The sequence below is a fragment of the Lissotriton vulgaris genome, chromosome 7 (genome assembly GCF_964263255.1).
Source record: "Lissotriton vulgaris chromosome 7, aLisVul1.2, whole genome shotgun sequence".
In the NCBI taxonomy this organism is placed as follows: Eukaryota; Metazoa; Chordata; class Amphibia; order Caudata; family Salamandridae; genus Lissotriton; species Lissotriton vulgaris.
Genome location: NC_141695.1, coordinates 1056235605 through 1056263161, shown reverse-complemented (window position 1 = coordinate 1056263161; position 27557 = coordinate 1056235605).

The window sequence follows — 27557 nt, the reverse complement described above, 5'->3', positions numbered from 1 at the left end:
CTAAACAACTACTGCCTAAACCACGACTGCCATAACCACTAAGGCTAAACAACGAGCATTGCTAAACCACTACTATTTAAACAACTACTTCCTGAAGCACGAATATTCTTTACATTTCTCTTTACCAAATTACGCCACTATGTACTTTTAAATAATCATGTTTTTTACGATTTATTCATACCACTAACGTAATAATAAATACTTTTTTAATATTTCTTTTAAAGTGAGGAATCTTTAAAATATCGTACTTTCTAAAATAAAGACATACCTTTCAATACCGGACGAACAGGAACAAGTCAATAAGTTACGCAAGGAGACACTATTATATCAGCCAATCATCTCTTTTTACGAAGCTGGCTGCATTGATCACTAAAATGGTGGCATAACAAACTTGAAAGTTAGTGTTATCAATCCCAGCATGCAAAGTTCACAGCCGATATGTGCACCTTCTTCCAACGTCACTCCTGGCTTTTAACGCACCAGAACTTTGAATGCTGCCATTTTTTGGCACTACCAAAACCGCAAAAAGAAAACAACATGCCCCCTAATGCACTGTTCTGTTTCCTAAGAAGGACACGGATGGCCACAGAATTGTATTCCTAGCAGTGATGGACGGCCTGGGAACATCAAGGACTTGGGTGAGACACAAGCACAAAGGAAGTCCTGGCAGTCTGGATCCCTAGACTCAGTCTGATTGCATCATCTCTGTGTTTTGTAAACATCTCCATCCATACTCATAAATACTCTTGAATATGTTATCCATATCACTTAGCGACTGACTAGTAGTGCTGTGTGCCTTATAAATATATTTACTCATTCACTTGCAAATAAATATCAAGTTGTCACCTGGGAGGTGAATGAATGCATACAAGTATTAAGCCCAAAGTTCACACACAGGCATCTTAGCCCTAATGAAGTCAAAGGAAGTGGAAAATAGAAGAAAGGTGAAAAAGAGTACTTATTAAGATAGCATTAGCAATGCCAATGCGTCACTGATGTCTGTAGACACAATAATTCATCAGACACGCACTCTGACCTTCTGACACAAGACTAATCAGTATCAATATCCTGCGGAGATGAGTGACGTGATGAATCAGCTTCATTGGGAACATTACTCTGCTTGCCCTGGGCAGGATGGTGGGTGGAACTGCCCGGAAGTAGGATGCACTTCTTACATTGCGGAGAAACACATAACATCTGAAATATTCACAGCAGAGTATTTTACTTAAATCCAGCACAAAGCAGAAAACAAACACAAATTAGCCTCTTACGTGGTAATGTAAGCCTTTCAGTGTCCTTGTGTCTTTTCCAGGAAGTAGGATGCACCTTTTACGTTGCGGAGACTGTACTGCGGAGATGAGTGACGTGATTGTCTTTGTCGTTGATGAAAGTCGTGGTTTAGGACTTTGTTGTTTGAGATTCGTTGTGGTACTGACTTCGTTGTTAAGGTAAGTCGTTATTCCAAATTCGTTGTTTAGGATGTTTCCCGTTTCCATGTTCCTCTTTACAATAAATCTATTCATCCACAAGAAGACTCCAGAGGTCTTCATTTCAATTCCCTACGTTGACTTTGAAGCCTGAGACTTTACCAAAGTCCACCAACTCTTGCATGAAAGCTGGGACAGAGCTTCTGGGCGCGACAAGAGTCGCTAAGATATCATCCGCATATAAGCTGATGGTGTGATGTTCCCCTCCGAAGGGGATACCAGAGATGTGGGGATTGTCCCTAATCCATTGTTGAGCGCAAAAGAGCAGGGGTGAGAGGGGGCACCCCTGTCGTGTGCCTCGTTGAATGTCGAACGGCTTTGAATTGATCCCAATAACGCATATTGTTGCCCTAGGACGGTCATAGCAGCTCGCAACCCAGGCTCGAAAACGATTCCTTATTCCAAAGAGCACTAGCGTGTTGTCCAGGAAACCCCAATCCACCCGGTCGAAAGCTTTCTCAGCATCGACCGAAAGTACCAGGGTATCCAGTCCTGTATAATGGGCTTTATCTATTAAGTGCATTAGCCTCTTGGTGTTGTCACTGCTTTGCCTGTTGGGAATTGAGCCTGATTGGTCAGGTTGTGATAATGCCAGGCAAAAGAGGGCCTAGTCTAGCGTCTAGGACCCCGGTAAAGAGTTTCAAATCAAGATTGAGTAGGGATATTGGCCGGTATGCTGCACATTGAGTTGAATCTTTTCCGGGCTTGGGAATGATGAATATACCCGCCTCAAGTATATCTGCTGGGATTGAACCCGGTCATTGGAAGGAGTTGAACAGGCGAGTTAAAATCGAGGCTAGAGATTGACAAAAGGTTTTTAAAAAACTGGCTGAAAAACCATCAGGCCCTGGTTATTTCAAAGGTTTTAGGCGGGAGATCGCACTGATTACTTCTTCTACCCTGAGATACCTGCCAGGCAGGTGGCGATTGTTAAATAGGGCAGATGGTCCTCCATCAGTGGCAAAAGCCAGATATTCAGACCATCTGCCAATGTCTAAATGACTCCCTTAGTCTACATGGGCACAACTTCTGTGGAATCAAATTGATGGTGCAGCAGCTAACAATGTACTAACCAACTTTAGAAAATACGAGGACAAAAGGGACTCTCGGATGTGAGCTGTATGATCCTCCGTCTCCTTGACCACCCAGCTACCGAACATGCACTTCCAGATTCTTGGTCTTTGATCATCAGGTTGTGAGTGAAATATCACCAATGGCTTCCATTTGGGCCTCTGTGTTTGTTACAGCGTTATTTTATGCTCACTCTAATTTACTTCTCTAACCGTACTGGGCCCTTCACGGTCAGAAAATTTGCAGCTATTTTATTGCCACAGAGGCAATGATCCTCTGATGAATCTATTTCTGCCAATAGGAGGGGTGGAAATTAGTGTGACCAACTCCACGTTAGCTGTCCAATGAGGATCATAAATTGACATCCAACTCACAAGTGTGAAATTAAATTTAGGTACAGCACTCCTAAGACCATACTGTAGAAATAAAGAATAGTAACAGTAAGACGCAACCTCCTAAAGAACTTAAGTCAAGTGAGGATTATACAAAGCAAAAGTTCTGCAACAGCAACACAAAACAAGAGAAATAATACCAGATGTTCTGTCAGAGCTTGCTTATTTTCCCTACAATGCATTTAAATCATAATAGCAGCACAGTTCAAATGGAAGAATCATCAGGACTCAATAATAGATTCAGCCAGATATTTGATTAGAGTCGGTTATTGTATTAGAGATCCAAAATTCATAACGAAAAGCAATTTTTTATGAAGTTCCATTAAATATATAACAGCTTTAATAATAGTGCCAAGCATTTCAGCCAGTGTAGAATCGGTAACAACCACAGAATTACAGAGACCTACCACCATTTAAGGCAGAAGTTGTCTGCTGTCTAATAGTTCAGATCCTAAGAGGATGGAAAAGGTGTTCAGGTTTAAAGTGTATTAAGGGTGAGTCCTTCAGTATAAACAAGAAATAGGGAGATTGGAAAATGGAAATGGTTCGGCAAAGAAGGCTCAGACTATCAGCTAATGAATGTAGCATAGACCAGGCAGTGTATAGTAAGAAAAAGTTCAAAAATCGATCATCATAGCATCCAGGTCTCAAGTAGGAACAATCTGAATGGCTTGCGTAGTCCCTCCTTTGAGGTTCCTCCTTTTATAAGATTTTCAAATTCATCCCAGTGAGGTGATACCACCATCGAAAGACTATCACATGTCCAAGTCCTCATAGTGCCACCTAAGTCATTTGAAATATCGAGATAGTTTCCCATGATAGTCATGAGAAATGAAAGCTTGAGAGTCCACATAAGCCTAAGTATCAAGTAAAAAGATACAAAGTAGTCTGTTGATTGCAATAGCTGAAATTCTATTCCCACAGGAACATTTCGGGGTGCATGTCAAAGAAACACTCAGGAATGTTAGGGTGTGGACAGGTACAGGACAAATAAGCAACATTTCATTTGTAGTAAAACAATCCATTGTGTTAAATCAGGGGAAAGGTCAGCACTAGAGAAAAAAACATTTTTTTTAAAAGGCCTTCAAGTTAGCATCCCACATTCAAATGAAATGAGCTCTGACTTTACCTCAATATAATGAAATTAAATCAATTCAAGTAAAAATGTATAACTTTCACAAATTATTATTACACAGAAATGTCTAACATTAGAAATACCCTATTACCACAAAATTTCACAATGTTCATATTAATACACAGTTTTCTATTTTCATACTACAAAATTCGTTTTCAATATTTCATAAACCATAGAGTCTGTAGTATCATATTGTGAAATATCAAGTTTGTAAATTATTGCAACTCATTTTTTAACAGACTTTTCTAACTGTTGCACACTCAGCAAAAAGCATAGAAAACACTAGGCCATTTCACTCTACATCATAATTTCATCAGTATACATTAATTAGCAACATGTGCACAAGAAAATCATTTGTGCAACTTCATTTATAAATATAAGTATTACTAGATATGTGTGTTTTCTTCATCCTACATTTTAAAGCAGACTTTTACAGAGCTTCTACTACACTTGTCTCAGTTTCATGTATCACTGTGTCTAATGTGTACAACGTGTACTTTCATTTCTTTGTGTCTTTTGCATATAAATATCTCTTGTTTCATGATTTATGAAATCGTGCTGCATCAAGGTAAATCATGTCCTGGTAGTAAACTTTTGTCCAGCGGGGACTCAAACAAGCATCAGGACAAATATCCTTCATTTTCTAATACAAAGAAGGGAGAATCCTATTCTAAACATCTCAGCTTCTTCTAGGCCTGTACAAGATTAAAGGGCAATCACAGGTTTAAGCTAGTATCCTATTGCAAGGTAACCCCCTCCATGGATTCCGCACTACTGCTTACCTTGCGTTCAACTTACCCCAGATCCACCTCATACATTAGGGACACTATTGGTTCCAACAAGTGCCCCAAATGTGAACACAAATGTGCTGAACAATTAAAAAGAGAGCTCCCTTTTGGGATATAACTGAGTAAATTGGGCTCCCTAGTAAGCTTGTACATATTTAAATGCATTGTTGTAGTAAATTATGCTCCCTACAGTAAAGGCAGTAAACATAATTGTTTGTCCCATGCATGCATTCTCAAAATTGATATGTCCAATATTTTTCTACTGTTGATTTGTTCCACAGACGTATTCCAAGTAATGGACTGTCTCCTCGTATGTCAAACATCAGTGTGAGGAACAAGGCACAAACTTCCCTGCAAGAATACAGTACACGGCTCTGGATGCCTGTGAATTTCTGAGGCAAACTATTTCCATGAAGCTGGCATGTAGTGCTTAATTTACAATAAAAAATGTGAGCAGGAGACCACGTTTTTGGTAGAAGCCGTTTACCAGCTCTACAGAATGTCAGAGTGCTCAATACCATGCATGCCCGGTCTTGAATGCACCTCATAGCTCTTCCCACGTCCATTCTTGGACGTTCGTCTTTATTCCACCCCTTGTCACACTTTCCAATCTTAATCTTCCTTCTTCTTTCCCCCTTTTCTGGTTTTATGTATCCCGCTCTACCTGAAAGTTTGATGTTGAAAAAGAAGTAAATAAGTCCTGATCCACAAAAATGAATGTCTAGGTCTGACCACCTACAAAATACTATCGAAGAAGCATTGGCAAAGCACATAGGTTTGGCATCGGCTGCCAGCCTTTTCATTTTGTTATTGCTTGTTTTGCTTTGCTTTGCTATGTTTTTTGTACAACTGTATGCTTGGTGGAAGCTGCTGAGTTCTAATCAATCTAAAAGCAAGAAATATATTTTGCTCTCAACCCGCACAGATTACCATTGAAGTACGTAGCTGTAAAGGAGAGTACTTAAAGGGCCTTATTTATGAAGGCCTTGCGTCAGTTTTGCGCCGCCGGTGCGTCACTTTTTGTGACGCACCAGCGGTGTAAAAAATGCGCCTAGTTGCGCCATATTTCAAAAGTGACGCATCTAGGTAGATGCGTCACTTTTTAAACCCCTGCGCCACATTATACCTGCGTCGAGTATAATGTATGCAGAGGGGGCGTTCCCCCGCATAAAGCCTCGTAATAGTGACGCAGTGAAATCTATGAGATTTCACGGCGTCACTTTTAGGACGCTGTTGCGTCAAAATCTTGCGCCTGCCTCACAGCAGGCGTAAGACTGACACAAGCCCTTTCGCATGGGGCTTTCCCCATGTGAAAGGACGCATTGCTGGAGTTGCGTCACTTTTGTGACACACTCCAGCAATGCGTCACTTTTGCGCTTACAGATACGTCAGAAATACTGGCGTATCTGTAACTACTACAGTACGTTGTACATAATCTTTTATTAAAAACCACCTACAGGTTTTAGCTAATATCAAACCTAAAGATATCTTCTTCATTGGAAACTAAGACAAATCGTTTATGGTTTCCAGTGTTTACTCAATATGCAGTGATGTTCCACACATATTAATGACGTCGCACTTTTCTTACCAGCAAATACATTTCACCCTCCGGATTTTTATTTAATCTCACGATTAAATAAAAATTAAAACAAAAGCAAAGGCGACGTGTTACTTCTGTTGTACACCACGATTCTTTCAACACGCCACTGTTGAAAATGTTCTTAGCGCGGCCTTTGCGCTTCGTCTGTACCTTTTATGGGTGTCAGGCTCATCCCCGCTGCAGTAAGCAAAACAAGTTGACGCAAGTGCGTGTGTCATTTCAATACGTACATCCGCTGTCTCCTTTTGTAGCCACAAGTTGGCCTGTTTTGTCTGATTCAGCAGCGGAGACAACACCCATGGCCACACATGCAGACTGCTGGCAGCTGCATGGTTTCAGATACAGAACTTTGGAATGCTGTGTGTTTGTTAGCGGCGTTATTTTCTTCCTTAACTGGGATCTTTGAAAGCGTCTACTCTGGTCTAGTGGCAGAATGACAATTGTAGAATACATGAAACTTCCTTGCAGGAAGGGGGGAGGGGGCTTAAGGCTACACATGAGGGCCAGTCTGCCACTTATTGCAGTATTATCCCTCTACCTGTGTTTGGTACTCTTTTGTAACATGCATACGTCACTTTTCTCATGTAACACACTGTTTGCTACCTCTTACATTTTGTTTGCTTTAGATACTTGCACAAGTGACACCATTGCCCACGTAACGTTTGTTCTTGTGTTTGAGTGTCTGCCATTTATTGCAGTATTATACCTTTACTTATACTTTGTACGCTTTTGTAACTTGCACACATATCACTTTTTCCTCCTGTAATGTACAGTTTGCTACCTCTTGTATTTTGATTGCTCATAATTGTCACTTTTGCCTCATGTAACTTAAAGTTTGCTTTTGTAATTTGTTCACTTGTAATTTCCTCCTCATGTATCATTAATGTTCCTATTGTGAAGCGCTCTGACACCTTCGGGTAAAGTCTGTGCTATATAAAATCGCATAAAACAAAAAAAGTTACATAACTTGGCCAGCAGGTGTTGCATTGAATGTGTGCTATTTTTCTCCATCCGTTTTTGTGGTGGTCATTGCTGTTTGTTTTGTTTATGCACATTAAGGCTCATTTAAAGTTTGTCTGGCAGCACACATTCACAGTGGTGAAGGAGGTCAGTTCCTCTGCCACCCTAGTGGACTAGAGCCTGACATATTTAGAGACCTCCAACAGCCTGGCGCAGATCTCTGTAACCTCAAAGGAGCCACCACCACGCTCCACTGAAGGTTTGCTGCGCTGCCACCATGTTTTATGCGGGCACGCAGCAATATTTAATGTTTTACACAACACTAACAACGATAATAACTTGGGAGTTTTATCTCATGCTTCGTGGATCAATTTAAGAAAAAATTCCTGTGGTAATATTCTTCAAATTTTAAATGCTATCAGCAGTTTGTCAGGGATCAGAACCCAAGATCTGTTGTCAGTAAAATTTGAAATCTACAAACATCTATCCGATCAAGAGGTAACTAGGAACGACTGGGCAACATCAGAAATAGCGGAGAGAATTCTTAGTGAGGAACTACAACTAGAAGCTTGGGGGATCCGAGTGCAACAACACCAACCAGTTGGTTACCAGGACCCGCTGCTTCAACATCATTTTGACCCCACCAGGAGGTCACCCACCAGCTTGAGAGGGCGCGGTCATGCCTTGCCAGTCCTTAAAGGAGCCCGCAGTACCTCGCCAGCAGGCCCAGACACACCAAACTCCTCAAATGGGGGACGCCGAAGTCAGCAAAAAAGTCATTTACCAACCGACTGGTCTTGGTTAGCCAAAACTATAAATCTAAGATCAGAGAACCCATGACCCAACATCGGACAGGGGATTAAGGAGGGAGTCTTAAAATTCTGTTTATATAACATAAACGGCCTTGGGTCCAAAATTAACAACCACTCATTACAGTCATATTTCCAAAAATTTGACTTGGTACTCCTACAGGAAACTTGGCTGGTGGACCCCCTCCATCTCCAAGGCTTCAAGAACTACCACCTCCCCGCAGTTCGAAATTCTAACTACGGTCACTGCAAAGGTGGACTTGCCATCTACGCCTCGGTTAAAGCTATATCTACAGCAAAAGAACTAATCAGCAAAAAAACTGCATCCCTCGAAATAATGGCAATTTGGCTCCAAACGCAGAGACATAGTAACCTACAGCACATAGGGCCCGATGTAGGTAAACGGGATTTTCCGATTTCAAAATACCGAGGCGGGCCGAATCGGTATTCTGAAATCGGAAAACGAGATGTAGGAAAAAAATACCGAATGAAAACCGATTCGGTCGGCATCGGTAATGAGATTCGGTACGTTCCGATTCAGCTCGGTCCGAATCGGAAATTACCGAATCGGCCAACAACGAATCGGAAAACACCGAATCGGCTACCACCGAATCGGATATTTCCGATTCGGCGAATACCGATTCGGTAAAAGCCGATTCGGTAAAAACCGAATCGGCAATCATAGACCCATGGCGAAAAAGCCCATAGGAATGCATTGCATGAACCGATTCGGCTTTTACCGAATCGGATAATACCGAATCGGATTTTACCGATTCGGATTTTACCGAATCGGTAAAAGCCGACTCGGCAATAGGCGATTCAGCCAATGAGGTGGCTCCCCCTCCCCCACCCAAACAGGGAGTGGCAACCCTGGCAGGTGCAGCCAATTAAGAAGTTTCTAGAAGTTTCTGGAAAGCCTGCCTGAGCCCAACACACAGTTAGCAGCAGTGGGAGAAGGAGGTTGCAGACTGAGCAGGAGCAGGAGAAAATGGCAGATCAGGCAGGAAGCCAGAAGTCCTCCCAAAAGAGGAAGCCCAAATTCACCACCACAGAACTTCAGGTGCTGGTTGAGGAGGTGGTGAGGGTGCACCGCCAGCTCTTTGGCAAGCTGTCCCTCAACGTGCCAGACAGCACCAAGAGGAGATTGTGGGCCGACATCGCCCAGAAGGTCAATGCTGCTGGAGTCACCCCCAGGTCCATTGAGGAACTTAAGAAAAGGTTTTACGACCTCCGCAGCCTCACGAAGAGGAAGCTGGCCGACCTCCAAAGGCAGGCTGGACACACCGGAGGAGGCAAGAACCCGGCGCCACCCCTCACCGAGCTGGAGGAAATTGTCTCCAGCACCATCGAGAGGGAGAGCATCGTAGGGATCGGGACCCTGGACAGCACTGCGATGGCCACAGCTACAGGTAAGAAGCATGCGCATCATGACACACCCTACCAGACACCTCCCCATTAGACACAATGCATAGGCAAACACCAGCACTGTACTGTCACCAACATACAAGAGACAAGCATCATGGTACATGTAGTCAGCAGAAGTTAGCCAAATATGTCAGTGCAGAATCACAAGACAGGAAACAGTGTGACACGGTGTAAGGAGATGCAAGGACATGTGGAATGCCATAATTGTACTGACTGTAATACATCGGCACTCAGTTTACAAATGCTTCTTTGTACCTAGGGGCACCATCAGGCGGCACCACTGTGGCAGCAGAGGGAGCTTCAACATCAAATACTGCAGTGGCAGGGCCGAGCACCAGCCAGCCTGGCCAGGAGGAGGAGGATGAGGATGAGGATGAGGATGAGGAAGGAGACACCCCAGGGCTTGGAATGGAGGGAGTCCTGGTGATTGATTACCAAGCAGTGCACTCCCCAGTACTGGCCAGCACACCCCCCTTGCAATTTTCACCTGAAAACTCCCCTACAAGGCAGACCATTCCGCCGACAACAGCACCTGCCACAACCGTGACCTTGCCACCCGTCCTACCTGTCCTGGGAGCAGGGGCTCCGGGACCGGCCAGCACCACACCCCCACCAGTGGCACCCCTGCCCACTCAGCAGGCCGGAGGCAGCAGTGCCAGACGCCGTGCCACCACCACCACCACCACCACTGCTGCACCAGCACGGGAGGGCAGTGTGTTCCTGGGCCTGGAGGGCCAGATGGTCAAAATCCAGCGCCAACAGGCCAGATCCACCATGGCCTGCCAACGCCAGCTCCTGCAGCACAACCTGCAGATGGGGGAGTTGGTGAAGGGTTTCCAGGCTGTTGTGGACAGCAACAAGGAGGTGGCAGCAGGGTTGGGCAGGCTGACCACTGCCATCACCCACTCCTCTGCCAGGCAGGAGGAGCATGAGGTTGCGCGCAGGAGGGATGCCCGGGTGCTCAACCGGGCCATGGCCCGCCTTGCAGCGGCGACCGCACAGCTGTGCCATCGAAGCTCAAATCAGGAGTCGGTGCTCAGTCAGCATACGGCTGAGCTGACCAGGGGGATGGCCAGGATCACCACGGCCATGGAGGCCATGTTAATATCAAACGCCGCCTCCAATCCTGCCCTGGACCTGGGTGATGCTGGAGACAGCAGCAGCCGCAGCAGCCCGGCCAGCGCTGCATCAGAGCCAAGGAGGAGCACCAGGCGATCCGCTGATGCTGCAGGCCATTCGGAGGGGGCCGAGGGACACCCCAGTGGGTCTGGAAAGCGGGCCAAAAAATAGGCTGGCAAGGGGGGATGAGCAAACCAGAACCCTGGACTTTATTTGTTTTTACAGACTCCATTTTTTGATGCACTTCAGTGATGTAACTGTGGTGCATCACTATTAAAAATTTTATTTTCCAAGCAACATTTAGCTGTCTTTGCATCTGTACTCAGTCAGAAATAGTTCTCAGTGATCTCCTCACGTCTGTATCTGCCATCACATGGCGTACACACCCCAGCTGGCTGTGTCAGTGGCACAGCTTCGTCGTCGTCATAGTCCTCGTAGTCAGACAACTCCACCTCAGTGCCCTTCTTGACCGCAAGGTTGTGTAACATTGCACATACAGCTATGATCTTGCAGCAGGTGATGGGGGTATACTGCCTTGCACCTCCACTCTTGTGCAGGCATCTGAATCTACTTTTCCAGATGCCAAAGGTCCGTTCAACAACATTCCTGGTGCGTATGTGGGCCCGGTTATACCTCCTTTGGCTGGGTGTGGAGGGGTTGAGGTAGGGGGTGAGTATGAATGAGCGGAGGGCATATGCACTGTCGCCTGGAAGAGAAAGGGGTCACATTAGACACATGCATACATGTATTACACCTACCTACTATGTGTTATGGGGGTCTGATGATGTGGCTCACCTAGGAAGTATCCTTCTCCAAAATCGCCAGCCATCAGCCGTGCATATATGCCGCTCTGTTGGAATATATAGGAGTCATGGGTACTCCCTGGAAATTTTGCTACCAGGTCTGTGATGGTGCACTTGGCATTGCAGATCACCTGCACGTTGATGGTGTGTGTCGATTTCCGATTGCGGTATATGTATTCGGTGTCCGCTGGTGGGCAAATCGGAATATGCGTGCCATCTATGCAACCGATGATTTGGGGAAACTGCGCCATCTGGTAGAAGTCTGCTTTGGTTTGTAGCAGTTCTGCGTGGGTTGCAGGGAATGAGATGTATTGCTCCATCCTGTCTATCATGGCGTCAAGGAATATGTGGAAGAACCTTGACAGGCTGCTCTGGCTCACCCCTCCTGCTGCTGCTGCTCCACTTTGATAGCTACCAGACGCTACCAGGTGTAGGCTGCATAGCACCTGGACGTGCGCAGGGATGGCGTGTGCCCTTGGGGTGTGGTGGTCCAAGTATGGCTTAAGGTCCCTGATGAGCTCAAGTATGGTGTCAGAGTCCAGCCTGTATCTCTGTAGGATCTCAGCCTCAGTGAGCATGAACAGGGTTATCCTCTGTCTGTAGACCTGTTCATTTCTTAGCCATTCCCTCTGTCCTTCCTGCTGTAGCCGTAGCCGCCTCGCAATGACATAGAAAGCTGCCATCCTGCAAGTTGCAATGCATTTTGGGACTGTTTATATGGGTTGGAGTTGGTTACCACCTGATTGCAATCCATGGTAAATACCGAGTGAATTCTACCGATTTTGAGCCGATTTCGGTGTTTCTGTGCCTCCCTACATCTCCCCAACTGTCGGAATCGGGGAATTTCCCGATCGGAGAATCATACGAATCGGCATGATTTCCGATTCGGCTCATGTCCGATTCGGTATTTTTTCCGATTCGGTACATGGACCGAATCGGTGATTCTCCGATTCGGTGTCACTAACGAATCGGTAGTAGGACCGAATCGGTGATTTTCCGATTCGGTGTCACTAACGAATCGGTAGTAGGACCGAATCGGTAATTTTCCGATTCGGTGTCACTAACGAATCGGTAGTAGGACCGAATCGGTGATTTTCCGATTCGGTGTCACTAACGAATCGGTACATGGACCGATTCGGTCTTTGTAACCGAATCGGTGTTTTTCCGATTCGTTACATATCCGATTTTCGGTATGTACGTATCGGATTCTTTCCCATTCGGTACTCATTCCGAATCGGTTTTCTGTCCGATTCGTTCTGTTTTTGGTTCCCTACATCGCGATGGCTGTTTACCGATCGGTAAGGGCCAAAAATCGGTATTTTCGGCCGATACCGATCGGTAATGCCCTACCTACATCGGGCCCTTAATGTTGGTAAACATTTATATACACCCACAGAGCAAGAGGAACGGTGCAAAGCAGTTAACAGTCGAACTGACCAAGCTAATAACGGAGGTGGGTCAATCGAGTTACAATATAACTGGTGACTTTAATATGTTTCTTGCCAAGGGCCAACATCAAGACAGCCCAGAAGATGACAATCAACGAGCAGGGGGGATTCTCTCCCAGGACAAATATAAGTGGGGCAAACCGACTAAGATCTCGAAGGATTTACTGAGAGAGCTGGAAAGGCTATCGCTGGTAGTGCTAAATGGCCGCACGCTAGGGGACAGACCCCAAGCCCCAACCTTTCATAGACAACTACTTAACACAGCAATCGATTACAGCTTTGTTGCTTTACCACTTTTTGTCCTAATTAAGGACTTTAGATTCGGCGTGTCAGACCATAGCGACCACCAACCGCAAGAACTCACCCTTAGCATTCAGAGTACCGCTTTAACATACGCAAACCCGGTCCCACACCTAACGACGAGATACCAACACAGAAGAATCAAATGCAAAATTTGCGAACCTGAAAAACTATCAACTGTGGCAAAAACCTTGTGGGAGGATATCAAAACCTTACAAGTAAACATTGTCCCCGCCTGGGAAACTTTTACCAAAGCCCTAGGTCTGCCTGCCTCTTCAGCAGCTTCGCAAGTAGTTAAAAGTGAGTACCAACAAAAACAAGGAGAGAGGGCAGCAAAAAAACAGCACTTCCACCTCTCCTCAACTCAACACGCTGAACTAAGACAAATAAGGGGAGACATAAATCGAGCAATTTGCACCCTCCGCCAAACCAACTCGATCGATAGAACTGTAGAAGAACTAAGGAAGCTTCAGATCAGGAAAAACAGAATCATTTGGCGCGCAAAGAAAGACAGCGCAGAATCATTATGGGCAAAATTACTGCACGACGCAAAAAGGAATAACGGCGCACGATTCTGGCAGACGGTCAAGAGCATTGAGAACCCTCAGGCACCAGGGATCAACTCGCATATAACGGAGGACGTTTGGGCAAACCATTTACAAACCTACCTTAACTCAGAATCACATAACAGCCTGCAAAACCAAGCTGAGCATTATGGTGCCCAACCATTCTGTGACCCCCAAGGGAACGTCTTGCCATTGTGCTTCTCTTCCAAAATGATTGAGAGCAGGATCAACCAAAGCCGACGTGAGGGAGCACCAGGGCCAAACGGTTTGCCCCCAATATTATACAAACAAGACCCAAAATATTGGTCCACGGCACTACTACCACTTTTTGATAGCATCACCAACACAGGAATAATACCAGAATCGTGGAAAGGCTCAATCATATCTCCCATCTATAAAAAAGGCTGCAAGAGCGACCCAAAAAACTATAGGCTCATAGCTCCTATTGACATCGAGGCCAAATACTATGCAGGCCTTATATTGGTTGAACTACAGGATTGGGCCAGGGAAAAACACTAATCCCAATTAACCAAACAGGGTTCCAGAAAAACCTGGGGACCACCATAAATATTCTGTCCCTGTCTCTGCTAGCCGACTCCGTAAAAGCAACCAGACAATCATTATTTGTTTGCTTTATCAACTACAAGCCGCCCTTGACAGAATTGAATATTATGGTAAAAACTATCTCGATGGGGAATTCCTCCTCCCCTCCTGAACCAACTCATTTTATTACACACTGAGACATGGGTTCAAATAAAGCTGGGGAGCTGCACTATTGTGTCCAGGCGGATTTCAATGACCAAGGCTGAAAATAGGGCTGCGTTCTTGCTCCAACTTTATTTAACCTTTTCATAGCTGATCTCTCGACTAAATTAGATAATTGCAACCACCACGCGCCAAATCTGGGTAGCCTCCCACTTTCAAATCTATTGTATGCCGACGATCTGGAATTAATCAGCCAAACCCAAGTAGGCTTACAGCATTTACTCAACACCACAAATGACTTTGCCATAAGGAATGGGCTGGAAATCAACTTAGATAAATCAAAAATTATGGCATTAAACCGCGAGGTGCGAAAAAACGATCGAAATGGCAGCTGGGAGATTGTAATCTTGAAGTGGCCAAAGAGTACAAATATCTAGGGATAATCATTGATAAGAAAGGGTTGCATGTCCAACAAAAAGAGGCAATACAAAGGCGAGGGACCCTCCTAGCTATCACCTTGAAAAACCTTAAAAACAAAATAAATGGTCCAAACCTGCTCCCGCTGCTCGAAGTACTCCGAGCTAAGCTTTTCCCAACGATAACTTACGGCAGTAAGGCCATGAGAGGGAAGGACGAAACATCCTTAGACAAAACAGTCTCCAAAGCGATGAGACTAATATTCAAGGTGCCAAAATATACCTCTCCAGGGCATCTAAGACGTGATTTTGGATTCCCAAACCAGGCAATAAACCGGAAAGGTGCGTACGTTAAAACCTGGTACAAAATAAAGAGCTCCGAGGCCGGATCACTGAACTCATTTCTTTGGAAATAAATTATACGGAAAAACAACTCCCCGGCCAAGGCTTATCTTCAACTAGGGATCAGCGAGTTAGCCCTTCAGAACATCTGGATAATAACGTCAAAATCCTGGTCAACAAGTCAATAAACATGGTCTCTACTCAAAAAGATCGAGCAGACCTAAACAGGAGGGCACACAGCTGGTTTGTGATTCAAAGTTACTCAAAATGTTTACCACAATCGTTTCTAGGCACCAGCTTCTCCAGAACGCTGAAGGAATGCTTTTTGGCAATGAGGATGGGGAGCCTACCTGTTCAAACTCATATGCCCCCTTGGAAACGCCCACCTACAACCACCCTCTGCAGATTATGTGGAGAAACCAAAGAAGATGTGTTGCACCTTCTGTGTATCTGTAAGACTCTCGACCTGGAGAGGAGAGAACTGTTAAAACCACATATAAACAAACTGCATATTCGATCCTGCAGACAGGCAGTGAAGGCGTGCTTCGAAGAGGCCAACGTAAGGCTACTATGCAGCTTTGTCCATTTTATGGAAGAAGCACAGATAAAACTAGGCGCTGAAACCCATCTGAGGTTCCCCGCCAGGTGTTCACCTATGAACCCAATTAAGATCCATGGGCCCAGGAGAAGACGTAAGCTCAGGATTCGCACACAGACTCTGCCTGAACTAATGAAGTTTAACATAATTTTAGTACATGTAATTTTAACTAGTTAAATTCTTGTTTTTAGAATACAGTGTTTTAGCTTTTAAGGGAACATGAAATAGTACTAATTATGTGTTTTATTGTACAGACTGCTAAGATTTTAATTAATCAAGCAATAAAGATTACTTACTACTTACATTAGACTCTACCCTCTAAATAGGGCTCACTGTCTGTCTGATGTATTTACACCAACAGCCCAACGACAGTCAAGTTGTTGGTGTTCCATGCCCCTCAGATTGTTGGTGTAAGGTTTCTTCCGGTGAAGCCAACCATCCGCAGAACTATTACTATGCACCCTGCCTACCAAACTCTAAATGAAGCCCATCGATTTAATGCTGATAAGCAACACCAATTGCTGCAAAAAGACATAGAGCAAAACTGCATGTACTTTTAACATGCAATATAGTGCTAAAAGGCAGTACCTATGTTGCTCTTGTTATTATGCTCATTTTGTGCAGCGTGCTTAGTGATGTTTTCTAGCTACATATTAATAAAATAAATTATCTTTCCTTCATAAAGAGTAATGTGGATAAGGGAGAGAGCCTTGTGTTACACTCATAATTTAATTCACACTTAATTTTTAGGTTCTACCTGAGAAATACCATGTAATGTCGCTTATGAGACGTTTTATTAACTAATGGGGGCTTGGAACACTCCCATTGCTTATCATTCGTTGGTTTCATTGTCAATCCTATTTGCTGGGTTCTGATTAGGCAGCGCTTACAGGTTTCATTTTCTTTTCAATTGGTTCTCCCATCTTTGAAGCATGAACCAAATACTGTCTGCTTCTTCTTAATTAGTGTCCTTCCGCTGTTAGTGCTGGGAATGAGGTGCTTTTTAAAATTCTTTCCCTGATGTTGTTCCTTGCTTTGACATCCCCCTTCCCCATCATTGCATGTCCATTGTAGTTTGTCCGCCACCCTGCTCATGAATCGTTCCTTGCCTTTCGTTTCTTTCTCCATTGTTGCTGCTTCCTAAGCCCTTTCCCCCATCCAGTGTTGTTGTGTGCTTGTTGTTTTGTGTTCTGCTGTGCTCCCTCCCTTGTTGTTTCTTGCACCTTTTGTTGCTTGCCCTTTGTTGTTTACTTTGTTATTGTTCCTCCCATCCATTTCTGTTAGCTCTATTTCGACCAACACATCTAAAAAAAAATATTGCTGAAGCCAACAGCTCTTGCATAGCCGAAATGTATTGACTTTGCCAATGCTTGTTACTGAAAGATATCATATTTCATTATTTTTAGAGCTCCTTTGTCCTATAACATGACAAAATATTGTTTCTCAGAACTCAATTGGTGAGAGGTATCTCTTGCCAAGGCCCTCACGATGAGTTTCATTGTAATACAGATTCAGATGGAAAGAGTAGTGTAGTGCACATTCACTCACAGACTGCAATGGCAGGCATGAAACATGTTTAAAGGGCTACTTAAGAGGGTGGCACAATCAGTGCCACTTGTAGCATTAACTTTACAGGCCCTCGGTACATGTAGTACTACCTTACTCGGGGCGTAGAATTACATTAAATGTACCGATTGCGTGTAATCCAATTTTACCATGTTTAGCAGTGGGAAAGTGCACACTGTCCTAAAGGTCAACAAAAATGGGTCCAGTAAACAGGAGGGTGAAGGCAAAAATGTTTGGGTATGACCCTGCAGAAAGGACCGAGTCCAACATAACCCCCCCTCCTGCCAAAAGCTAAGGTATACTAATCAATACCTCAATAAACTTCCCTGCTTAAAGGATAAAACATACACAAATGCCCTCTTATGCCTTGGCAATTATCAGTTATATGACCCTCTGAAATCAGTTAGATCCCTCTGTCAACATTTTTCTGAGCCACTAAACTGCCCCATGGTGAATCCTTCACCTCACTTGTGGACCCCATCTGAGCAGCACCCACCCTTAACTTGCTCACAGATGCATCCCAGTAGGAAGACAGTAGCACCATGGCCAACTAAGTGAAGTGATCTATTCCACCCCTATGCTTCATACTTCTGTTCCAACCCAAGGAAAACTCTGTCCATAAGAACAGAACCCAATAGAGGCCACTGACAGCTGTCAGTGTCAGAAGACTAGCCTCGGGCCATTCACTGCTCAACGCATGGACATTGGGTAGCTTCTCTTCCAGCCTAGGGGATGGCAAGGAGATCCGTATGGGCTCCTGAGGGTTCTCTGACCTCTGAGTTTTCTCAGAGGGGGGGACACCAGCCCTGGGTGTTAGGTACCCTACTTCCATTCTACCTATCACCTGTCCAGGGGTGGTATCCTGAGACTGGCTTTTCAGTCCGTGGTCTGTACCTTTGAGGCTGAGCAGGGAACTGAGATAAGTCCACCCTCATACTGCCCCTCCATCTGGGTTCCTGTACCCTCGCTTGAGAGTCTACCCTCAGAAACCTGAACTGTTAGGGAACCCTGGAAGGCTGCCCATCCCAGCTCTCCTGACACAAGGGGCTACTCATTCCCCAGAATGCAGTCCATCGCACCTGGGGACTAACAATGACCCTTCTCTGGGCCACCTCCCCCCCTACTCCAGGGATACCCAGGACATATTGGGGAAAAGACCTACCCTTGAACCTGATATATCCTGCACACTTGGCTGGTGCACTGGTCTGGAGAAACCAGCCTTTCCACTACCATGGTCCGGCTAGCCCAATATCCCTCAAAGCAGTGACCAGGATCACATTTACCTTCACGTGGTGGAAATGATGACTTCCACCCGCAGGGATCACCAGCTCATCCTCTGAGTCTACCTCCCAGCTAAGGGAGATCATGACATGGATTACTTCCCACTAAGGCTCCATTGGTCACCACTTTAGTAGTCCCAACAGTAGTTAGTTTCTTAGGACAGACAGAGCCATCCTGCTTGGGTCCTAGCTCAGAGCACTCAAGCCAGCGGTGTTGGAAATGGGGCACCAGGGGCCACTTTTCACCAGAACCACACCCTTTTTCTCAACCCAGAAGGGGTTTAGAACCCTTTCCATGCCTTACTCTGGGACTTGACTGTGTTTTCCTTGACCTCCCCCTCTATTTGCTGGAGATATCCTGAACCATTCTTCTTAGGGTCACCCGAGGTTTCTTCTTGGACACAGTGGGACTGATCCGGAGGTCTGCCTCCTTTGCAATCTCTCTAGGGTCAGTGACCTTGCTGTTAACCAGGTGCTGGTGCAGCTCCACAGAATAGGTATTGAGCATGTGCTCTCTCAAATCAGATTAAACAAACCAGTAAAATCAGCAACTTTGTTGCCTTACTCCCAACCATTCAGTGCATTACAGGTGTAATCAAGAAAAATCACCCAAGATTGGTTCTGCATCTTTTGGCTCTCCCTGAATCGAATGCGCTACTTCTCTGTGGTGAGTCCAAATTTGGTGACAAGGATGCTTTTCATTGCAATGTACTGCATCTGGTCCCCCAACTCTAGTGTAAGCAAGATATCCCTCCCCATTGGAGACATGTGTTTCAAGAGTAATGCTCCCCAAAACTCTTCTGGGACCTGTGCATCTTGAGGGCCTACTTTTAGGCAGAAAACCAATCATCAATGCCATCCCCTACCACACAGGGGATCAGGCACCAGATCTTTTGGTATTTGAACATTTTGGTATTTGTTGTGTATGTTGCAAACATTGTTGCTGGATCCTGCTTGCCTAGGTCTTATGTCCAGCTTTCTGACACTTCTTCCATGAGGCATTTTTCTCTCCTCTTCTTCTGCGGCAAGTCTATTTTACTCAATCTTAACCTTGGCAATCAGCAGCCTTAACTCCCTGTCAGCATTCCGGTCCATCAACTCCTTTTAAAACAAGCCTTAGGAGGACAAACGGCTTTCTGCTCTGGAAGGGATGTCTGTTAGATTTGGGGGTCTCTAGTTGGCAGAGGTAGGTACCGTTGTCCAAATAGGGACCATTGCATCTAGTCTGGGTAAGGGGGTGCACACCTAAAATAACCCCTACTCACCCCCTTGGTATCTTGACATGAGCAGACAGGCTTATCTCAGAGACAGTGTGTAAAGCATTTGTGAACACATACAGCAACCCAGTAACAACAGTACAGATGGACACTACACAAGTTGTAGTATAAAAATAAGAATTTTTATATAGACTTAACACAAGACCACAAACAACAAAAATCCACAATACTGTACTTTAAAAATGGTAGAAATTGCTTAGTTCTCTTTAGATGTAAAATGCGACATTTTAAGTTCAATGTACCTTTGGATGCGTAACGCTATACAACAAAAGTGTTGCAGGGAAGGTGATGCGTTGGTTCCTTACACACAAGAACGGTGATGTGTCGGGTCCCTACTGCTGCGTAGGGGATGCGTCGGTTCTTTTCAGCGTGGGGAATTGATGCGTCGGTTCCTTACTGCGCTTACGTGGCTGTAAGACCTGGCACCATGGCCTGGGTCTTCCTTCCATTTTTCACTGTTGCCTTGTGTTTTTGCTAGTGTTAGATGTTTTTGGGCACTATGCCAATGATGTCCAGTGCCACAGTGCAAGTGCTCCCTATGGTAAATTGATGTATGGATTAGTGAGTCAATGATTGGCTGATTTGGTTTACTTGTCAGACCCTAGTACGGTGCACTGAGTGTGCCCAGGGCTTGTAAATCCAAATGCTGCTGGTGGGCTTGCAGCACTGGTTGTGCCACCCACAGAAACAGCCTTATAAAATGTGTCTCAGGTCTGCCAGCGCAGAACCTGTGTGTAGTCTGGTACTGCCATGTTGACTTGGCAAGTGCACCCACTTGCCAGTGCCTAAACCTTTCATTTTCTTAATATCAGACACCCCTATGGTAGGCCCAAGGCCAGGGTGATTTGTATGTAAAATGTAAGACAAGCCCTGATGTGTGTGGCATGTCCTAATAGTGAATTACAGCCATTTTTGTTTTTCACTATTGCAAGGCTACCTGATCCCCGTAGGCCAGAATGCGCAGTATGCTTATTACGTCTTATAATCCTAAGTGACTCAGGGAACTAGAACAAATTCTACTTTAGTATACCTGAACTCAGAATGATAAAATACAGTGAAGTTGATTTGTAACTTTCTGTGTTTGAAAATACACCTTTTAGAAAGTAGGTATTTTCTTGTCTAACTATCCAAGCCTGCCTCAGCTAGGTTGTGTATTCCTTGTCTGGAGTTTGAGTGACAGGGGCTAGGGGATTCCAGGAGACATGGTGAGTCAGCCCAGTGCTGAAAAGAGAGATCTGCATCTAGATGGGAGGGAGGAGTTGCACCTGGGACCTGAATAGGGTGTGCCTTCCCTCCACAATGCTGACTCCACCTTCTGTGGTATGTCTGATATCTCTGGCCTGCACTGTGAAAGGAAAGAAGGAGTCATGTAAATAGAGTGCTCCAGTACTGACCAGACTGGTTTGGACAATGGCCAAGGCCTCTCTCCCTTCAGAGAACAAAGAGAAACTGTGTATAAAAGGGGGACCCAGACTCCAGGGAATTAGATCACTTTTGGGAAACAAGAAGAAACCTTTGCTGAGGAGAAGGAACCAGAAAGACTGAAGTGAAACTATCCCTAAGCTGAAGTGCTGCTCGGGGGATTGGCCTGCAGTGGTTCCCTGACTGCCAAAAAGAGGAGAGAGGAACTTTGTGTGTACTTTCATCAACTTGGGAAGGATATCCAAGGGCAAGATGCACCACAGGGGGTGGAGTCAGCATTATGGAGGGAAGGCACAGCTCTATTCAGGTACCAGGTGCAACTCCTCCCACCCATCTACATGCAGATCTCTCTATTTAGCCCTGTGCTGACTCACCCTGTCTCCTGGAATCCCCCAGTCCCTGTCACTCAAACTCTAGACAAGGAATACACAACCTAGCAGAGGCAGGCCTGGATAGTTATTCAAGAAAATACCTACTTTCTCAAAGTGGTATTTTCAAACACAGAATGTTAAAACCAAATTCATTAAAATATGTAATTTCTCTTTCTGAGTTCAGACATACTAAACTCGCATTTCTACCTAGTTCCCTGAGTCAGTGAGGATTATAAGATGGAATAATCAAACTGCCCATTCTGGCCTATGGGAACAGGTAGCCTTGCAATAGTGAAAAATGAAAATGGCTGTAATTTACTATTAGGACATGCCATACACATCAGGGCATGTCCTACCTTTTACCTACAATGCACTTTGCCCTTGGGCCTACCATAGGGGTGACTGATATGCAGAAAAGGGAAGGTTTAGGGACTGGCAAGTGGGTGCACTTGCCCACTCAACATGGCAGTACCATACTGCACACAGGCTCTGCAATGGAAGACCCGAGACACACTTTTACAGGCTGCTTCTGTGGGTGGCACAACCAGATCTGCAAGGTCACAAGCTGCATTAAGTTAACAAGCCCTGGGCACACGCAGTGCACTGTACTAGGATCTGACAAGTAAACCAAACCAACCAATCATGGAATCACTAATAAATACATCAATTTACTGTAGGGAGCACTTGCACTGTGGCACTGGGGAGCAGTGGCACAGTGCCCAAAGCATCTATAACCAGCAATAACCCATGAGGCAACAGCAAAAATTGAAGGGAGAACCACGCCCAGGTGCCAGGTCTAACACGTGTCCCCTCCAGCTGAAATGTAGGGATAAATACCCTACCTCCTGGGAGTTCGCATCACTAAGGCCGAAAAATGCGGACAGACCATCAGCATTGGCGTGTTCTGTACCAGGTTGGTGTTACATCAGAAAATCCATCCCCTGTAGGGAAATGGACCACCTCAAGAGCTTTGGATTCGCACCCCTCATCTGCATCAACGGTCTGATGGGCCTGTGGTCTGTCTGAACCAGGAAGTGAGTCCGAAACAGGTATGGTCTCAACTTCTTCAGTGCCCAGAATGCAGCAAATGCCTCACGCTCAAACGCACTCCACTTCTGTTCCCGTGGAAGTAACCTCCTACTGATGAAGGCTACGGGTTGATCTAGGCCCTCCTCGTTTGTCCATGACAAAGCAGCCCCCACACGATGCTCTGAAGTATCTCTCTGAACCATAAACTCTTTTGAGAAGTTGGGTGCCAGGAGCACGGGCGCTGTGAACATGGCAGTTTTTAGGGCTTCAAAAGCTTTCTGACAGGTGTCAGTCCAAACCACTTTCTTGAGATGCTTCCTGGAAGTCAGCTCCATCAAGGGTGCAACAAGGCTGCCATATTCATTGACATACCTCTTGTAATACCCAGTGAGTCCTAAAAAGGCTCTCACCTCTGTCTTGGTCTTGGGGGGCTCCCAAGCCAGGATGGTCTATATCTTGGGCTGTAGGGGTGCCACATGGCCGTTCCCAACCTGGTGTCCCAAGTACATCACAGAACCCTGCTCGATCTGGCACTTACTCACCTTGATCGTGAGGCCTGCCCTCCGCTGCGCCAACAACACTTCCAAAGGTGGCGCAGATGTTCTTCCCAACTGGCACTGAACACCTTAATGCCATCCAGGTAGACGACACTGAACTCTTCCAGTCCAGCCACCACCTGGTTGACCAACCTCTGAAAGGTGGCAGGGGCATTCTTTATCCCAAAGGGCATAACCCGGAAATCGTAGTACCCATCTGGAGTGGAAAATGCTGATCTCTCTCTTGCCCCATCAGTCAAGGCAATCTGTCAGTACCCAGATGTTAGATCAAAATGTGCTGAGGTATTGGGCCGCCCCTAACCGATCAATGAGCTCATCAACTCTGGGGATGGGGTGCGCGTCAGTCCTCGTGACTGAATTGAGCCCTTGGTAGTCCACACAGAACCGGAGGTCTGACGTAGCACCCGGTGTTGCAGCCTTTGGGACCAAGACCACTGGGCTAGCCCAAGGACTGTTAGAGGACTCAATCACCCCAAACGCAAGCATCTTGGAGACCTCCTCCTTGATGCAAGCTCTCACCCTGTCAGCCACCCTGTAGGTTTTGTGCTTCACAGGAGGGCTGTCTCCAGTGTCTACATCTCTGTGACACTGGGAATCAGGGAAAACAAACCAAAAAACTGTCCCTGCAACTGGTGGCAGTCATTCTGTTGCTCAGGGGTCAGGGTGGAAGAAGGGTTCACTACATCCACTGACCCATCTCGCTCTGTCGCAGACAGGAGGGCAGGAAGAGGCTCAGTCTCCTCCTCCATTCCAGCATCTGTCGCTAAGAGCATGCCCACTTTGGACCTCTCCAAGTGGGGCTTCAGGCTGTTGACATGTAGAACCCGCAAGGGGTTCCTGGGAGACCGCAAGTCCACCAAGTAGGTAACAGGACTTTTGCGCTCCACCACCTCAAATAGTCTCGTCCACATATCCAGGAGCGCACAAGGCTCTAATGGGGCCATGACCCACACTTTCTGGCCAGGTTGCAGCTCTACCTGAGTGGCATTCTTGTCGTACCACCGCTTCATCTCCTCCTGGCTGGCTTCCAGATTCGCTTCAGCGAGTTGCCTGAAACGCCTGTTCCGGTTCCTGAAGACCAGCATGTAGCTATATACATCCTGGGGAGGTTTCCTGGAAGATTGCTCCCAGCCTTCCTTGACCAGACTCAGAGGTCCTCTCATTGGGTGACCATAGAGAAGCTCAAAGGGGCTGAACCCTAGAGATTTCTGTACCTCACAGTATGCAAAGAGCAGGCATGGTAAGAGGACGTCCCACTTAAGCTTCATAAGTTACTCATGACCCATAATCATGCCTTTTAGGGTCTGGGTGAATCTCTCAACCAACCCAACCCCTCAACGGTCTTGTCCTGCCCCAAATGTCCTGCTAAAGGCACATCATGAGCCAGCCCCGGTAGGAAGACTCTGAAGCGCAGTGGTACCGCCAGCACACGGGCTGACCCAGGCTCAGCAACCTTAGGCTTAGTATACAGGAGATGATTCTCCCAGTAGATTCAATATGATCCAGACTGATCACCTGCTGCCTGGTCTGCAGCCTGCTGCCGCAAACCCACAAGAGAAGGGCATTTCTTCTGCTCCATGCAGAACTCTTCCCTGGAGGGTCCTCCTTCCTGCTGCCAATGGGTCAGCTCAGGCAGGTCCCCGAGTTCAGCTACCTGTTTCCCTGTAGGCTCCATGGCATCCCCCTCAGGGTCTGCCTCCTCCCGGACCGTGGGAACTTCAGGGGCCGGTTTTCCACTCCCCCTGCCTCTTCTCTCTAAGGCAGACACCTGGACCTCCCTCACAGGCTCCATGTCCTTTTGAACACCCTTACTGGTTGCCGTGTGGTCACACACGCCCAGTCAGGCAGACCCAACATCTCCAAATGAGCACTTGGGGCCACCTTAGCTCAAGGTGATCTCTCCAAATCATTCCCCAACCAACAGTCAACAGGCATGGCTGGCCTCACAGCTACTTGAAGACTACCAGAGACCCCTCCTCACTCAAAGGGAACCTGAGCCACCTTGCAATGGCTCTCTGTGTTGTCAGCGGCACAACTGAGTAAAATGCATTGGGACAACCTGCTCTTCGGACAGAAGGTGACACCTGACAGCTGTCACACTGGCTCCAGTGTCTCGAAGAGCCTCCACTCTGTGGCCATTGATGGTCACCCACTGCCTGTACTTCTTAGTGATATCAGGCAGTTGGGTCCTGGGGACCACCTCACAGTCTCCTAGAGAGACAAGGGACATCTATGAGGGACCCCACCCACCTTGGATACCCATCTCCTCCCCCAGGTCTACACTCGCCATCTGCTGGGGTTGATCACCAGTGGGTGCTGTCTTTCCAAACGGTGGGCACCGGGGAACAGTAGACTTATGGCCCACTTCACCACATGTGTGGCACCTCAGGAGTCCCCTGGGAACAGGTCTACCTGTTGGGCCCCTTGCTTCTTCTCAGGGGGAGGCTGGGAACCTTTCCCTTGGTTCCCTTGGGAATTACTTTGGGGCCCTTTCTCAAACTCCTTCTGTTTACCCTTGTCCCTCCACTCTTCTGCTGGGGACCCTGCCCACTCTTGGCTGAGTCTCCCACGTGACCCTTTTGGACCCGGGTACTCACCCAGCGGTGCACCACCTCAGCAAGCTTCCTATGGTTAGTCAGCCTGCTATCAATCAGGTGCTGGCGTAGCTCTGGGAAACAATTACTTGACAAGTGCTCCCATGCAATTAAATTAAAGAACCCCTCAAAATCATTAACTTTTCTACCCTTCACCCAACCATCCAACGCTCTGCAAAAGAAAGTTGCATATTCCACCCATGTGCTTCACTCCAACCTTTTGCAATTACTAAACCTCTGTCTATACAATTCAGGAGTCAACCCATACCTGGACATCAATGCATCTTTCATGTGGCTATAAGCATTGTGGACCTCAGAAGGCAAGTCTAACAAGGTATCACGCCCCTCACTAAGGAACCGCCTCCAAAACCCCTCTCCCGAATCCCTCTCAGGGATCCAGTGGGAGGACATAGCTACCTCATAGGCCTTAATCTACTGCCCAATATTATCATTCTTATAAAATTCTCTAACCACATCCTTAGGTATGTACATCTTTGCTTCAACAGGCATGGGCGGTGTGCTGCCACGAGAGGTTCTAGCTTTTACCTCCAATTCCCTCAAATTTCTCTCATGATCCAGTTGCATTCTCTTTTCCTCTAGGGCCAATTACCTATTCTCTAACTCCAATTGCCCACCCAACTTGAGCTTGGCCAGCTCCAATTCATGCATCCTATTTTTCTCCCTGTACTCCAACTCCTCTGAGGACAGGCATTTGACAGAAACACTGCCACCTACTGGGGAAGTTGCTTTCCTCCCCCCCCTGGACACATTCAGCTGCTTATCTGCATTCTCAGCCCCTCCTCATTCTCAGGGGGATTCCTTGCTTCGACCCAGGCCCTCAGCGCCTTTTGGAACTCATCCTTCTCGGTGAAACCAGTCATAGCAACTTTAAATTTCCTGCAGACGTGCTTTAGCTGTCGCACATTGCAGCATTCTAGTTTCTTATCTTCCCAATCAAAATCAACAGATGCTATGGATCCTGCTTTATCCATGGTGGTTAATCTTGGTAGTTCGTGGCAAAAGTAGAAAATTCCAGGAAAAACAATCGACCAAAAGTATGTGGTCGCGTTTGGTCTGCACTCACTAGTAGTGTTCACTAATCACTGCATATGAGTCACAAATTCAAGTCCAGAATCCTCACCGCTGACCATCAATGTTAGATTTAGGGGTCTCTAGTTGGCAGAGGTAGGCACCTTTGTCCAAATGGGACCCTTGTGTCTAGTCAGAATAAGGGGGTACACTCCTTAAATAACCCCTGCTCACCCCCTTGGTAGGTTGGCATGAGCAGACAGGCTTATCTCAGAGGCAGTGTGTAAAGCATTTGTGAACACATACAGTAACCCAGTGGCAACACTATAGATGGACACCACACAAGTTGTAGTATAAAAAGAAGTATTTTTATATAGACTTCACACAAGACAACAAACGTCAAAAATCCACAATACTGTACTTTAAAAATGGTAGAAACAGCTTAGTTCTCTTTAGATGTAAAATGCG